This window comes from Mandrillus leucophaeus, unplaced genomic scaffold (assembly GCF_000951045.1).
Source record: "Mandrillus leucophaeus isolate KB7577 unplaced genomic scaffold, Mleu.le_1.0 Scaffold65, whole genome shotgun sequence".
NCBI classification, from domain to species: Eukaryota; Metazoa; Chordata; class Mammalia; order Primates; family Cercopithecidae; genus Mandrillus; species Mandrillus leucophaeus.
The window spans coordinates 1,536,834-1,553,027 of record NW_012107030.1 but is presented as its reverse complement, the minus strand read 5'-3'; the positions used below and the strand labels follow the sequence as shown (position 1 = coordinate 1,553,027).

Genomic DNA, 16,194 nt, shown 5'->3' with positions numbered 1-16,194 from the left:
AGAGTTCTGGAAGAACCATAGCACCACTCACCATGAAGCAGGAGATAAACAACAGCAGCACCCAGAGATGGCCCTGGGTTTAGAGTCAACGTGCTGTATCTGTGGTGACAACGGCAGCTCTTTTCCCGAAATCAAGGTCTTCCGTGCCATAAGCTTCACCACAGCCTTCTTGGTGGTGGTGGATTCGTGTGCGAGAGTCATTTTAAGAGGGCACAAACCTCACCAAAGCTCTTCAGCAGGCCACAGAACAGACGCAGGCACCCAGGGGCTGCTTTGAAGTGTTGCAGTTTTACCAAGAGAAGGCGTGCTGCACGCTACCACCCTCCTCCCTCTTGGGACTTTGGCACACAGCAATAATCAATCAGAACACTTTCCTGCCATGTCTAGAGTCTTCTTGAAAACTTTTCTTTCAATGATGCTCCAATGGCCTAGGAAGGTCCTGCAAGAAGAAACTGACCTGACAGCTTCCCTGGGACACAAGCTTCGAACTGGCTCCACTGAGAAAGTCTTTGGGGATATCCCCAGCCATTTTCACCAATGGATCAAAAGCCTTACCTACGGCCTCTCCACATGGACTGCTGATTCCACATCCATTTTCTCCTGAATTGCACACAGTGTGTTGGAATCCAAGACAATTAGCACAGAGCCCAGCTCTGGTTGGGCATCTCCCCTCACTGCCAGCAAGTTACTTACACCCACCTCCATTGCCCTAGAGACTTCATTTCACAAAAGAGCAGGGCCTTAGACCTATATTCAGCCCTTGGGCTCCTTGAGGTTATGTATGTCTCTTTCTGTCCTCCCTCCTTTGCCCAATGTCTACCTTCCCAAGAGTCTCCAGGATCTAGGACATTGTTAAAAATATGGCAGACACTCAAGAAATGTTCCAACGACTAATTCAATCGCTCAAAAAATGATAGTTCCACTCATGTAAGTGATCAGACTGGATATAGATGGAGGCTATCCCACAGAGCCCTGTGCTTTCTTCCTAGGCTCTTCCAAGGTACATGGGTGCCATGGTGTCTTTGTCTGGAGCTGGGTTCCTTAAGCAACTTTAGGGCCTCTTTAGTACTCTGGAAGTGTGTTCTGCATCAAGGGTTATTGGCTCTCTGGCTGCATTCTGCCTGCACAATCCATGCTGGAAATGCCCTACAGCTGGAGACCGAAATTCAGAGTCTGCAAGTAGGAGAGGTTAAAATAAATAGTGACTCCAACAAGACCCTTCGTGATGAGAAGTCTGCACGGCATCCAACACCCTGGAATGCTCAGCCACTTCAAAAGGAGAGTAATTGCCAGATATCTGCAAAGGGGGCAAAGGCCTTCAGGCCACTTGCTTTGCAAGTGCTACGGGAGAAGCAGTGGCCCAGACTGCCCGGGACCATGAAGCCCAAAAAGCAGATGTTTTACCACAGTCACCGCAGAGCCTCGATCGCCTGACATCCAGAGCCAGGCGAGGGGTCTCCCTCCCAGATGGTCACTAAGGTATCGCCAAACCAATTAGTGTTGATCGTGACTCCTGGAAGGAGAACGTCCTGTTTATTTTTTAATGCTGCTTGCTCGTTGCTGGTGTCACGGTAGGAGATCCATTATAATGACCAGGCTCTTTTCCATTTCACCCCCTTGACCCCGGCCACAACTCCCTATTTTGTTTGGAATTTTGAAGTCTGGATTTCTCTAGCTATCATCAGAGTTACGTCACTGGACACAAGTGTGAGCTTCAGATGCCTCATAAATGTCTACTCAGTCAACTTCTGGCTTCATTTCACAGATCTGTTTCCCATCCGCTCTCATTAGAAACTGAATATGACTTTGTATTGGGGAGTTGAATTGACCAGTAAATCTGATTCTGATATAGTGAAGTCTAAAGTGGCATCCCGCTCCATGACCTTCTATGACCTTGGAAAGGTAGTGCATCCTCCTTCACAGCCAATCCATGGGTCTTGCTCTTTCATGCACACGGACACATGTACACACACACACACACACACACACACACCACCTAATTTTCATTCTCTCAGACCAGACTTTCTCAACCTCAGCATTATCGGCATCTTAGACTGGATAATTCTTTGTGGTGGGGGCTGTTCTGTGCATTGCAGGATGTTTAGCAGCATCCCTGACCTCGACCCACTAGATGCCTGTGGCACAACCATCCCCTCCCCAAGTCATGACAACCAAAAATATCTTCAGATGTTGCCAGATGCCCCCTAGAGAGTCAAATCACCCGTTTGCAGACCGCTGCTTCCTTAGACCTAAAAGGGTGATACGGAATATTACTTCTAATTTTGTTTAGAGCCAAGAGATAACAGAAGTTGAGTAAGAGAGTTCCCATTTTACAATTCATTTCCTGGATTAAACAAATCAGAGAGTTTAAGTAGCTGGAAAAAAAACCCAAGAGTTCATTTGAACGAGAAGTGTTCCTGAGGAGGAGCCAGCAGTTGCTCCTTGAAATTGCAGGGGATTGAAGACATCAGCCAGGGGCCTCTGAGACCTGTTCACTCCACCTTCCTGTCTTAGGGGAGGAGGACTTTGTGATGACGGAAGATGGCAGGGGAGGCCCCGGCATTCCCCTACTGTCCTGTTTTCTCCATCAATATCAGCTCTATCCCAGCTAGCCTCCTCCACTATGCCAGAGTAGAAATATAAAGGTTAGAGTTTTAGCTAAACTGAGCATTTTTATGGGAAGTCAGAGGAATTACAGAATAGCTCCTGGCTGGGGGAAGGGCCCTGCTGTGTCATCTCCCCAGCCCTCCTGAGACCCCTGCAAATCTTGTTTTCAGACCTCTTGCATCCTGCCCTGAGATCTTGGGGTCTGTTTTCTGTCTCTCTCCTGGGACTGTGGACTTCCCAAGGACAGGAGCTACCCCGTATTCAAATGATTACTCCTTGAGCTTCACACAGAGCCTGACCCGCATTCTTATTTTAACAACAGCTGATGTATATCGAACGCTTACCTGTACCAGGTAGTAAACACAAAACATTTCATGTACAGCATCTCGTTCAAATGTTCCCCAAACTCTTCAGAGGTAGGTACTACATCATCCCCATTTTCCAGAAGTGGAGATTGAGCTCCGGGGGTTCAGTGACTTTCCACTGCTTCCCAGCCTGTGACAGGGAGGGTACCAAGTCTGGGGCCAGGCTGCTCAGACAGAGCCTCTTAATCCCTGGATACTCCCAGGCTCTTGATACGTATTTGATAAACAAAGGGATGAAAGAACAAAGTAATGTGTCCCCTGACAATCTTGACAATCAGAGTGTTCACTAGACTGTGTTGACTGCCGGGCGACCTTACTTTCTCGTTAGAGGGAAATTTTGGAAACTAGATTCTATCTCACCTCTCCTTGCTATACTGAACACATTCCCGGCATAACTGGAAAATTTTCCGTGGAGTCTGGTATCCTTTCCCCTTTAGGATGGAAGCAATGGGCACCCACTTAAAACTGCCCTCCTAGGGCATGGAGCCATGACCGCACCAGCCCGCTCCGAGGACGGGCGTGCTCTCCGTGGTGAGCTGGAGAAAACTGAAGCAGGAGCTGGGGAGTGAACAACTCTGGCCAGTGTCAGGCCCATTTACTTCAGCAAATATTATTCACAACCCCCCAGCCAGCTCCTGGGTGGATGCTGCTCAGATAGTCCTTGCCCTCCAGGTTCCCGGAGCCAGGAGGGAGAGTCACAAACCCAAGCAAAGCTAATAGAAGCCGAGTGCGGATAAATGCTGTAATTAAGGCTCAAACAACTCAATGAAACAGGAAGGAAGTAGTTCATTCTGCCCAGACAGACCAGGGGTGACCTTTGAGTGGAAGCTGGACAAGAATCCGGCCTGAAGAAGTGGTGGAAGACTGAGAGGCACAAGTGGAGGAGAGGCCGGGGGTAGAACCCCTGGGGAGTGAGACCTCAGTGGTGTGGGGAGGACATCAGAGAAAGCTGTTAGGTTGTGGGGGTGAGCAAGGCTGAAAGAGAGGCTGGGACCCATGCAGGACACACATTTCTTTATCCAGTGGAGCATTCTGCCCACTTTGTTCAGAGAACAACAGAGTCTGAGCATATCGGGGTCTAATTTGCAGGCCACCAGAGGCAGCTCCTGAAACGAGTGTTTGGGTCCAAGTTGTTTATTTTGGAGGGGATCTAGGGAGCAATGATGTGGTAGCGGGGCACGGAGACAGGGAAGGGAAAGATGCCAGCACCAGCATGTTACCGCCAGGGGCTGCAGGGCCTCAGTCCCTCTGGCAGGGACATGTGGGAGCCGTGGGAACTGACTTGCAAGGGCCAGTGGTGTGCGTCCTTCCCCCACTCCAAGTTCAGGGACATCTGTTGGTAACCTAAATTCATCTACAGTGAGAGAGGCAGTATTTACACCACGGAAATTGGCGAATGCTACAAATGGGGGCTTTACCTGGGCCCATCCTCTCCCAAAAGCCCGTTTACCTGCACCTGCTACCTGCCGAGGGCCTCAGAGATGATGCTGTCCTTACGGTCATCCTCCTGAGAGCACAGGGCACTAGGGAGCTGGTGCATTTCTCCCCCAACACCCATCAGTGACTGGTAAGAGCCTCTCCTTGTGGTATCCCCTACTCAGGATTCCAGCCACCCTAAAAGAGGATGCGTATACTCCCAGCTGCACAAGGCCCTCAGGGGAAGGAAGCCTCAGTGGCTTGCCACAGAAACCCTTAGTTTGTAAGGGAATGGGGATTGCTGAGGGGCTATGGGTCTGAACTACCCATAAGTGATACTGAATAAGATGTCCACTGCCCTTGGAAAAATTGCCAGGTAAGTGGAGTGGGGTCCACATACTGTTTCCATCAGGGAGCCCTCTCATCTCTTCCCATCCACACACCTGCATGCATCCCAACAGCAGTCAGCCTGTCACCACAGATGCTGAAGACTGTCTGGGTGTTCATCACTCAGAAGCTCACACTTCCTAGGGATATTTTCACTCTAATAGGGATCCAGAAGGAAAATACATTCTTTAAGATCTCTTTCAGTGCTAAAATGTCATTTGTGGAGTGAATATTTTAGGCCAAGAAGCCCCATCTCACACACCCACACCTTCCTGCCCAGTCACTGAAGTTCATTCTGCTCCCCCAAAAGGAAAATTCTAAATACATAAAGCTCAGGCCCTGGAAGAAGACAACTTGCCTTACATAAGTCAGGATATATCTTCTCAATGGCAGATACGCCACTCGCTGGATCCTCCAGAGAAGCAGGTCTCGTTCATAGGGCTTGTTGCCTCTGTGCCCTAGTTTTGCCACTTGGGAAAGCTCCTAAGATGTGACTGTGACAATGGAAAGAGTTTGGATTTGGCTCTTATTTTCATCTTATGAACTCTGACATGCTCCGTTTTCCCCCTGCTTGGGGACTCTGTGCAGGCGAAAAAGATTTTCTATCTCCAGAGCGTTGAGAGCTCTTTGGAAGCAGAGACCCGTGGTGTGATAAGGAAGGTCCTGCAGCAAATCTCCTACTCCTGAGCTTTGGAGGAGCCAGTGCGATGGAACCCCGAGGAGAGGGGACCGTGCTGGGGGAACCACTGATGCGTGCTCATTGGCAGGGACTGAAGCAGAAAAGATGAAATAAGCTTGAAGAAAGAAGGGATGAATGATAGAGGTGACAGCGTTTCAGTCTGAGTTTGCCTGTTCCAAAGAAATGGACAACTGTGCTTATTGACTGCCTCCCCCCGATTCCCTGTAAAATCATCCCTTGGCAGCTTGTGTCCCAAATAACTTATAAACAATGTCTCCTTTACTCAGCTCTCCAAAAACAATCCCTTTGTTTAACCACAATTTGCAAAAACAATTTCTTCATTGTAAATAAATCCCTAGGCTCTACAATATGCCCTGATCCAGGAAAACACAGGAACATATTTTATAAAGCTCTGTGTATTTCCAAACAAGGGACATTGTTCCACCATAGAAACCCTATTTTAAAAAATCCTACTGACAGTAAAGCATAGAGAGCGCTCTTCTGGTGTAAAGATAAAGGCAGCCCAGAAGTGAGATGCCCTGGGGAAGGTAAAGTGGAGAAGGGAACTCAGAACCATTTGCTCCATCTTTTCAGTCCATCACCCAAGGGTCTGAGAACGTGACTTGCAGCGCTGGGGCCAAATAGCAAAAGGCCTGCTGGAGCCAGCCCGAGCTGGCTGGACAGAAGCCTAACCATCCTGGAGATCAGGGAGACATAACTCAGCTGTAATAGCCTCTCCGGCAGGCCAGGGCTGCCATGGCAGGTGGGCAGGCTTCCTGAGTCAGGGTCTGAAGAGTGCTGGTCCCTGGCACACCCACAACCCTGTAGTGAAGGGCAAGGCTGCCTATATAATCAGAGAGGGGCACACATAGCAATGCCCCTCCTAGCTGGCCGTGAGGGATTTGGTGGATCACTGAGACCCTTATTCTACTTCCTCTCGTACCAAAGAGCTTGTTTACCAGCTCATCTCTGCTCTCTGGAACTTCTGAGAGAGGATATTGTCTTCCTAAGAGTACATGGCACTGGGGGAGCCTGGGCATTCACTCCTCAGCCCCCATCAGTCGCTGGTGAGAGCTGCTTCTGCTTCTGGTGGTGTTACCTATCCGGCAACGCAGCCCGCCCTAGAATAGGGACAAGCACATTCCCAGCCACAGAATGCCATCAGCAGGGGAGCCTTAGCTGCTTGCAGTAGCAAACTATGAGCATAGAAAGCAATGAGGAGAGCAGGGGTGCTATAGCCAGGGCCCTGACGGTATCTGCTTTGGTCTGAACAGCCCACAGGCCATATCAAATAAAATGTCCCTTGCCTATGTGCCCAGGTCTTAGCATTATTTTTTCTAGAACCTTTTCTGAGATGTGACACACACATCACTGCCTTCTAGAGAGCCTTCAGAATGTTACCCAGGCCTTTCTCAATTACTCGGTTACTGAGCCCACCCAAAGGCAGTAGGGCCAAGAGGTGGATCCAATGACCCCAGGCCCTGCCTAGTCCCTCAAATAATGTCTGCTGAAGACACACAGCCCCCCGAGGCTGATTGAAACTCCCATGGCCTCCCTGAATTGGGGAAGAGTAGGAAATTATATGCCCTTTATTTTTTAAGGCTTGTTTTATTTTAATGGCTGATCTATGTTATCACAGAGGCCAGTATGTACAGACAAAGGGGGAGCTTTTATTTCTTGGTCTCTTCCTCCTTAAACCAAAGTCTTGATGATCTACTCCTTCTTGGCCTGGAGGCGCTCTTCACGGTGCCTGCATGCTTCCTCGATCTTAGACCTGCCGGCCTCAGCCTGGTCAGCCAGGAGCTTCTTGCAGGCTTTGTCTGCCTTCAGGTTGTGGATGTGTTCCATGAGAATCCACTTGTTTTTGAACATATTCCGCTTCACCTTCAGGTACAGGCTGTGATACACGTGGCGATCAACCTTCTTAGATTCGTGGTATCTTCTGTGATACATGTGGTGATCAATCTTCTGAGATTCACGGTATCTTCTGAGCAGCTGGCACAGAATCCTCATTCTCCTCACCCACATGACCTTCTCTGGCATTCGGGCATTGGCTGTACTCTTTCACGTACCTATGCCCATGTGCCTGCTCTTCTGGCAGGCCAAGGTGTTCATCCAGCATTGAGCCAGGAATGGACAGTCACAGGCTTGTGGATGATCGGCCCATCTTTGATCAGCTTCCGGATCCGCTGATGGGAGTTGGCATTGGCGATTTCACTGGTCTCCTTGGGGTCCGACCAGACCTTCTTTTTGCCACAGCAGAGGACACTAGAGAAAAGCCTCTTCTGAAGCCTGAGCATACTCATGGTTGTGGCTGCAGCAGCGAAAAGAAAGAACCAAGATGAGAGCAAGGGACAAGATGCCTGGGCAAGGGGGACCCTTGGCCATTGGGACACTGCTTTTCCCATGGAAAGGGGCCACTAAAACTAGGACCCTTCCTCAGAGATGTGCCTAACACTTGAGATGGACAGCCCAGCGATGCCCCAGAATGTTGTTGCCCCCACACTCAGTGGGCCCAGACCACTGCCTTCATCTGTAGTTCCCAAGCCAGCCTCTTCCCTGATACCACCTGCCATTTCACATGATCTACCCTTCCCATCCCCTCCAACCTGGCACTTCTGTTCTGCTCACACTGTGACTATGAGAAACAACAGCCAGTGGAAGAGACAGCCCTGATGATGAACTCAGCTCGCTTTAGTTTTACACGCGGTTCTCAGTCAGAAAGCCGTATGTCTGGGTCTGCACACACTTTTGCTATCAATCAGTAAAGTAGCCAGGGATTGTGGATGTTTGCACGGGGGGCTGAGGAGCTGGCTGTTCTGTGCCTACCCAGCCTGTTTCCTGTAGGGAGCACTTCTGACTTCTCTTTGGGCCTCCACCCCTTCCTCTCTCTCTCTGGCCACAATTTATGCAGTGGAACTCCTGACCCAGGCAAAGCCATCCAGCACCTTCCCTTCCCTGTCCTGAGGTGTCCTTAGTGGTGGTGGTGGGATTGGATCAAGGCTGGTTCAATCAAAATGAATCTCAGTAATTTCACTGGGTATTCTGGGACAAAGACACTCTCTTTTGCTGGACTTGGGGCTTCAGGACACAGTGATGGAGAATGAAGCCCCTTAAAGGAAGTGAGGCCAAAGGATGAGCCCTGTGACATCATCCGAACCCTGAATCAAGCTCAGACTAAGCCAAATGTAACCTCTGGACTTCCAGCTTAAAAATAAGCATAAATTATCTTTGGGCTTCAGATACTTTGGTTTTTCTATCACTCATACCTTCAAAAAGAGTCCCAACCAGTGAATCTTGTAGTAGGCAGTTCCCTGGCTTTCTGGAGGATTTCTGAGATGACAGATGCTTCTCAGTGATCAGCTTTGCTGGTGGCAAGTGGAGCCATCTGTGCAGTAGCTGGGTGTTGCAAACCCTGCCTCTGTCCAGCTTTCTAGACCTATACTCTCACCCTCTGATCAAGTCAGAAGCCTGGGGAGGAGAGGGGGCATCTGGATTCCTATTTCTTTGCTCCCTGAGTCCAGTCAATCATCACATCTGATTAATTACACCTCCAGACAGCTCTCAACTGCATACATTACTCTCTCTTCTCTGATACCACCCTCATCGGAGCTCCTACCACCTTTCATGAGGGCTCCTAAAATAGACTCCTAACCAGTCTCTCCATTCTACACTTACTCCCCAGTCCTTTCTCCACCTAACATCTAAAGTGGAATTGCAAAATAGAAATCAGATCATCATGTCAGTCCCTTCCCTGTTTCAGTCACTTAAATCATTTGTGTGTTTGTCTTATATACAATACTCTAGCCATAACAGCCACCACCTTTTGGTCTCTGGAATGTACCAAGTTGTTCGGTATGTACCAAGACTGTATTCATTTCCTATCTTACAGTTCTCTAGGTCGGAAGCCCACATGGGTCTCACAGGGCTAAAGCCTTGGAGTCTGCCGGAATGCATTCCTTTCTGGAGGCTGTGGGAGAGAATGTGTTTCCTTGCCTTCCAAACTCTTAGAAGCTGCCCGCATTCCAGTGTACAGCCCATCTTCAAATGTAGCATCTTTCTGACCCTTCTGTTGGCACACCATTCTCTGGCTGCAGCTGGGAAAGCTTCTCTCCTTTTAATGTTTCGTGTGATTAGATTGGGGCCCCCTGATAATCCAGGCTATCAACCCGTCTTGAGGACCACAACCTTAATCTGCAAAGTTTCTTTTGCTATGTTAGAAGATATTCACAGGCTCCAGGGATTCAGGTGTGAACATCTGTGGGTGGGGGGCGGGGGCATTTTTCTGCAGACCACAGGCCTTTTGCACATGTTGTTTGCTTTACGTAAAGTGCTCTTCCACTCACTTCTCATTAGCCCAACTCCTCTAGGCCAAACTTTGGGTCCTCAGAGAGACCTCAGTAAAAATCTACTTTAAATTAGACTCTCTGGTTACTATGGCCCCTATTTCTTTCCCTCGTAGCACTTTCAGCAGTCTGTAATTAGATATATTTGTGTAATTGCTACTTGATCATTTTTCCCATTGGAGTGAAAACTCTGTAAGAACAGGAACTGTGCTGATTTTTCTATTTGCCCATTACATTAGCAGTCATCTGGTGGGTGCTCTGTGAATGAATGACTGGAGTGAAACTGACTTGGGACTTTAAGCTCAGCCCTGTCTCCTTCTTCCGGACCGATCCTTACCTAAGGCAAAAGAGATTTAAGGAGTTCCAACCTGGATTTCTGGGATCTGGTATCTAGCCTCCCTTGCTGCAACTCCATCCCCACCTCAGGCCCCCGTCATGATCCTGAGTACCCGCTCTGATGCTCTGGGTCCAAGGCCCTGTGTTCATCATCTACCCTCTTTTCTCTTGTCCAAGGATTCCTGGATTCAAGTCTGCTACTCTTGAGCCCCTGCTGGGGAGGGAGTACCTTTCTTTTGCAGCACTTCTTGGAATTTAACACATGTTATCATCTGCCTCCCTCAGTAAGTGGTACACACCAAAAGGAGAGTGTTTGCTTTTCTCCTGTTCACTGTGGGCCCGCAGGACCCCAGCCAGTATCTGCTCCCCTCTCCCAGACACCCAACACCTGCTGATGAATAAATGGATGCCTGCATTCTTCTATATCCTTTCTAGACCTTCCAGCCTTGCCTATGCATCACCACCATCCTCTGTGTGGGAGCACCTGGTCCCAACTGCTCTGCCAACTGACTACAGACCCTCCAAGGCCATGTCTACGCTTCTTGCTTCCAATATAGCCCTTGCACCTCTATGCCATGCTGCAGGAATTTTATCTTTAGTGCCAGTTCTAGGATTAATGCCAATCAGAAATAAGCACCACTTCAAAGAGAATATCGAATTTAGTCAAACAATATTTATTGAACACCTACTCTACATAAAAATCAGAGGTGCACAAAAGTGAGCAACCACAGAAACGATCCTCAAGAATCCCACAAAATGGCAAAGCAACAAATAATTATCCTGGAATAATCAGCATCCCAATTCCACTGCTACAGCTATGGGAGTGGGAGGCAGTGGGAGGAAAAGACAGGGGCTTCTCCAGTTGTCGCTGCCACCAGACCATTCTACTAACAGAAAAACTCATCTATAGGCTGCCCTAACCCTGGCTTAGGAGGAAGAGAGGCAGTGCAGCCTCATGGAAAACGTTTGGATGAAAGCAAGAAGTGTTAATACGATTTTACTTCTTATTTAAATGTAATGAATGTCTGATTCCAGCCAGACAGAAGCTCAGACTCAAATGTTGAAAAGACTTGGGAAATCATAGGTCTTCTCCACATAACATCTCTCAGGTGAGGATGTCCCTGACTAACTTCCTGCAGAAGGCCTGCAGGAAGAATGAAGGTGGTGTCCACAGTGAGTCCGGAGCAGGGGCAGAGCTGGCCAACTAGGAGGGAGAGTTCAGTCTTCACAGGGCCGTGCCTCTCAGAGTCTCTTTCTCAGATGCCAAAGTGCTCAGTTGGGAAAACTGCAAAACAGTAGTAAAAAGATTTTCGAGTTGGAAATATGCAGCCCTGGAACTATTGATAGGAAGCAGCCAGATTGTGAAGTTCCGTCATTTGCCACTGAGATGGGGAGATCTTGGGGCAGGTGAAGGACTGGCAAGCAGGTAACATCTCAGCCACCCATCCGTCTTGCTTGTTCATGGAATCCTATCTGAGAGCTGAGGGGAAGATGTTTGTGGATCTCGAGATGTTTCTCCAACGTATTTGCAAGTTGACATTAGTTCTTTACTCCAGGTCTTGGTTATGGCTGACGCAGAGTTTTACTAATGCAAAGTGATCTGCCAAACTATTTTGGCTGTGTTTTGCTGGAAGCCAGAGAGAAGACAAAGAACTCTCTAAAAAATAACAAGCAAAGCAGAATGCCCTGCCTGTCTCCCTGAGGTGACACCAGCTATTTTCCCATGAAAATAAAGAGAGCAAGGAATAATTAAGAGAAGGGGTGGAGGTGGGGAAACCCATCTGTAAAAACAGGAGGGTTTTTGATGATTTTTAAATAGCAAAAGAACAATTATATGATTTTACAGTGATTCAAAATTTTTGAAAATTGAGAGAAATTAAAAGGGAATTAATGCTATTGTTGTTTTTGTTTTCTACCCAGCATCTTGAAATGTTATGTGAGCATCAAAATAAGTTTTAAGAACTGCCACTCTATTCTCTGATGTGAAGGGGGCTCTGTGGGGCTTCTATGGTAATCCGGGTAAGCAAAGAGTGGATTAAGGCAGTAATTTTCAGTAGCTAAAAAAAGAACTACAAAGGCACAAGTGCTACCAATTATATCTCAACACAAACCAGTACCTCCTTAAGCCTCAACACAGAGAAGGCAAACAATTTCATTGTCAACCAGGGTGTTCTCGTAGAAAGCCGTGGAACATGCTGGGCGCATTAAAGGGGAGCTATCTCGCATGTGCAATTACTCAACACATCTTTAAAACTGTAAACACTTGTTCACATGTGGAGAAGTTTAGAGCCGTGCAGGCTTGGAAAACCCACCTGGCAGGCGGGTTCCCTCCACTTCTCTTCAGTTGAGTAACCATCCTCGGCGCCCACTGCTCCTCTGAGAGCCAAACACCATCAGCAGAGAAATCATTAAGGAGTGGGGGACGGGAGTTCATACATGAGCTATTTTTATCCAGAGCACTCCCTTTTCTCCTGTCTTGGTTGATCTCCTCCATAAACCTTGCCTCCATCTTTCTCCCCGCCACCTGGTGCATCTGGGAGTGTACCGGCACAGAAATGCCATCTGGCTTTTGGCTAGCGGCTTTCTCCAGCTTTGAAGGGTGAGTGGCACTGAGGATGCCGATTTTTCCAAATAAACCCAGCAGAGGAAGATCGCCCAGGGTTGGTTTTTGAAACAGCAGAGTGCGTGACCGCAAAGAGAATACCCACCATGCACAGAAAAAATAATCGCTCCAAATGTGTTCAACAAAAGAATGTAGAGAGCCCAAAGACCCCTGCCTATAAATATGGGAGTCAAATGGAAAGAAACAAGGTTTATTCTCCCCCATTGGCCTGGCTCACTGAGAACTGCACTCATATATATGTATGAATCATATGTCACACACGGAAAAGACCCATGAGATCATGTTGCTCAACTTGCTGCCAACAGGAGGGCATGGCTGTTTCTCCTTTCCCAGGGCTGATGTTACAACGTCTCTAGAAAGGAACTGATTGTTTTACTTTCCTGGTTTAATTTGCCATTGTGAGGTCACTGGGGAGAGAGCAAAGTCCATCCCCTGGTCTCTCAGATCCACACACATCCTGGTCTCTGGAGAGATATTCGAAGGAGAAGTGCTCTAAATTCAAAGGGAAATATGCCCTGCCATGGAAAATGGTAATAAATCCATGAGAAATTAAAATTTTACTTGAAGTGGAAATTTTATCATCACCAAATTCTGCCAAATTTTAGATTTGGGGATTGGTAAAGAGGTTTCCAAAATGAAATGATGTCTAAAGGTTGTTTGTTTAAAAGGACGTAATATATAGTAAAAATGAAATAATCATCCCACCCAAATAAGAGTTATTTCTTTCCCAACAGACCTTTTCCAGGCTCAGTAATTTCACTGTTAATAGCAGAGTAAAAGTAATCAGCTAGGTAATGGGTACCACTAGCACTGAAGTCATTTAATTAGCACCAGTAAATGAGAGCTGCCCAGGTGCTCAGACGTAATTAGCTGTGCCCAAAACATCTCCCACATTGGCCAGCAATCAGAGTCAAGGACAGGGAGCTAAGAACCAGTGGAGAAGAATCTGCCCAAGCTGAGGATATGACCAGGTCCGCGGTCCAACCCTTCAACAGACTGAGCAATGCCACAGTCCCCAAATCTTCAGGAAGGCCTCACAGTTGAAGAGGAAGGAAAGAAATGAGTTATGGGCTCTGAGGTTTGAATGTTGTCTAGGTTTGCTAGTTATATGCTTTGACAAGTTATTAAGATCTTTTTGTCTCATTTTTCTCACCTGCAGAAGGGGGATAACAATAAAATCTACCTGAGGTTCAATAGTTAATATGTGTAATGTGCTTAAAAGGCTAAAGAGTTAATATGTGTAATGTGCTTAGAAGACCGACTGCACATGGTAAGCCTTCTTTAAGTGTTGGTTAGAGTAAGAATAACTCTGTTACTTTTGATTATTTTTGTTATAATTATATGTGTATCTCACTTTATTTTTACACCATCAATCAATCGTGGCTGCTTACAATCACACAGCCATAAATAGTAGAATCAGCAGAGTAGTAACAGAAGTACTAATTATAATAATGATGATAATAATGGCTTCTACTTCATACCTAGCATGTGCCAGATTTTGATCCAGATGCTCTACATCAGGAGTACAACCCACAAACCAAATCCAGCCTGCTACCTATTTTATAAATAAAGTTTTATTGAAACACAACCATGCCCATTTATTTACATACTGTCTATGACTGCTTTTGGCAACAATAGAATTGAGTAGTTGTGGCAGAGACCAGACAGATTGCAAGGCCTATCTGGCCTTTCATAGAAAATATTTGCCAAGCCCTGCTCCACATAGCCTAAATTAATTCTTGCAATAACTTCTGAGGTTTTGTTTGTTTCCTGTATTCAGATAAGAAGACCATAACTCAAAGAAGGACAAGGATATGCCTAAAATCTCTCTGATGGGAGCTAGGCACCATTTGACTCCAACACCCACCCCTTCTGGCCATGTTCTACTGGCTCCAGGAGCCCAAAGCATGTTCCCCGTGCTGTGCCCATCACTGTCCACAGCAGTGGGAGATGAGCTGGGTACAGCCAGGTGGGTGCCACTGCTGAAGGTGCTCTGCTCTCTCTCCACAGAGGGACTGACCATCTGCAAAGCCAAGTCCTTCTGGCAATGACCCACTGAGTCAAACACTCTTCCCCTCACACACACATTAGTTTACTCATAGTCCTCGCTGTGGCTGCCTTGTTTGAGGCAGGATGTTGGCAGAGGCAGGTGCCTTGCCAGGCCTGTCCCCTGACTTAGCTGGGGGCAGTTTCAGAGCTATGACAAGCAATGGGCATTGAGTTACTCCTCAGAGACTGGTTGGTAATACTGGTTTACCAAATGATGGGGTAATTACCGAGAGATCTGTAAAATTTCAAGTTTGTTCAGAAAGTCAAGGTTATTGCTACCACATGTGGTGGATGCAAAGAAACATTCTCCTTGTTGGAAAAGTGACCCAGATTTTAAAGTCTTTGAAGATAAAAGGATTGTCTTCACTAACCTTAGATGGTTGCCCATTTAAGGGTTACCCAGCAGTCACAGGTTACAAGTACAGTGGGAAGGGCCTCAAATGCTGGGTCTGGATATAGAAACATTCCCTTTTGATAGCAATGTGGACAGGAGCAATCCACTCCCTTTCTCTTCAACAAGTAATGATCCAGATGATTCTGAAATCCTCGTGCTCTAAAGTTGTGTTCTATTCTCTGCAAGAAGGCCATTCTAGACAGTGTGACAATTTAGTGTATGGCCTTCGAAGTTATACCATCTAAGCTCACACACTTGCTCTACTGCGTGATCTTGGCTGGGGTAGTTAATTGGTCTGTACCTCTTTCTCTTCACTTGTAAAACAATGAGAATTGTGGTACCCACCTCTGCCATTTTAATCCTACTTTGGGTATTTAAAGAAACAAACCAGGTAAAACACTTAACTCAGTTTCTGGTCCACGATGACTATTCATGCATCATGGCAAGCAATATTTTCCTATTTGGGATAATCTCTGAGAAATCAATTTATAAGGAAATCAACTGAAAACCCATCTAGTCAGAGTCAAGTTCACAAAAGCCCCTGGCCCTGATGCAGAATCTTTCAGCACTGTCTGGTTTTAACCTATATAACTTAAATTGGGAAGTTCTCCTTGCTGAAAATTCTGGGACTCTTGGAAGAAAGGGACGAAAGGTTTGCATAGTCTTTGTATTTTTCTCATCTCTGACTTTGTTTCTGCTATCCAAGCTCTATGACCTGCCGGTTGGTGTTTATAAACTTCTGGCCAATCCCAATTTGAGGTGTTGATCTTGGAGTCCTCAAAGACAGAAGTTCTCAAATGCACATAGTGTAGGCACATGTGGGTTCACGTGTGCTCTTTTCACCGCCTAGAACAACTCCTCCTCTCCTGTCTTTCCATTTAATTCCTTCAGCAGATGCCAGCTGAGCACCTGCTACATTCCATGATCTGCTCTAGTAAACAGGGCAATCTCCATTTCACATGGAGCTTACATTCTATAAGAGGTGTAAGGAT

General features: G+C 47.0%; 1 pseudogene; it reads right to left on the bottom strand.

Moving 5' to 3' along the window:
* Window positions 1-7,057: 7,057 nt before the first annotated feature.
* LOC105554551 lies at window positions 7,058-7,760 on the bottom strand (annotated as a pseudogene).
* Window positions 7,761-16,194: the final 8,434 nt, after the last annotated feature.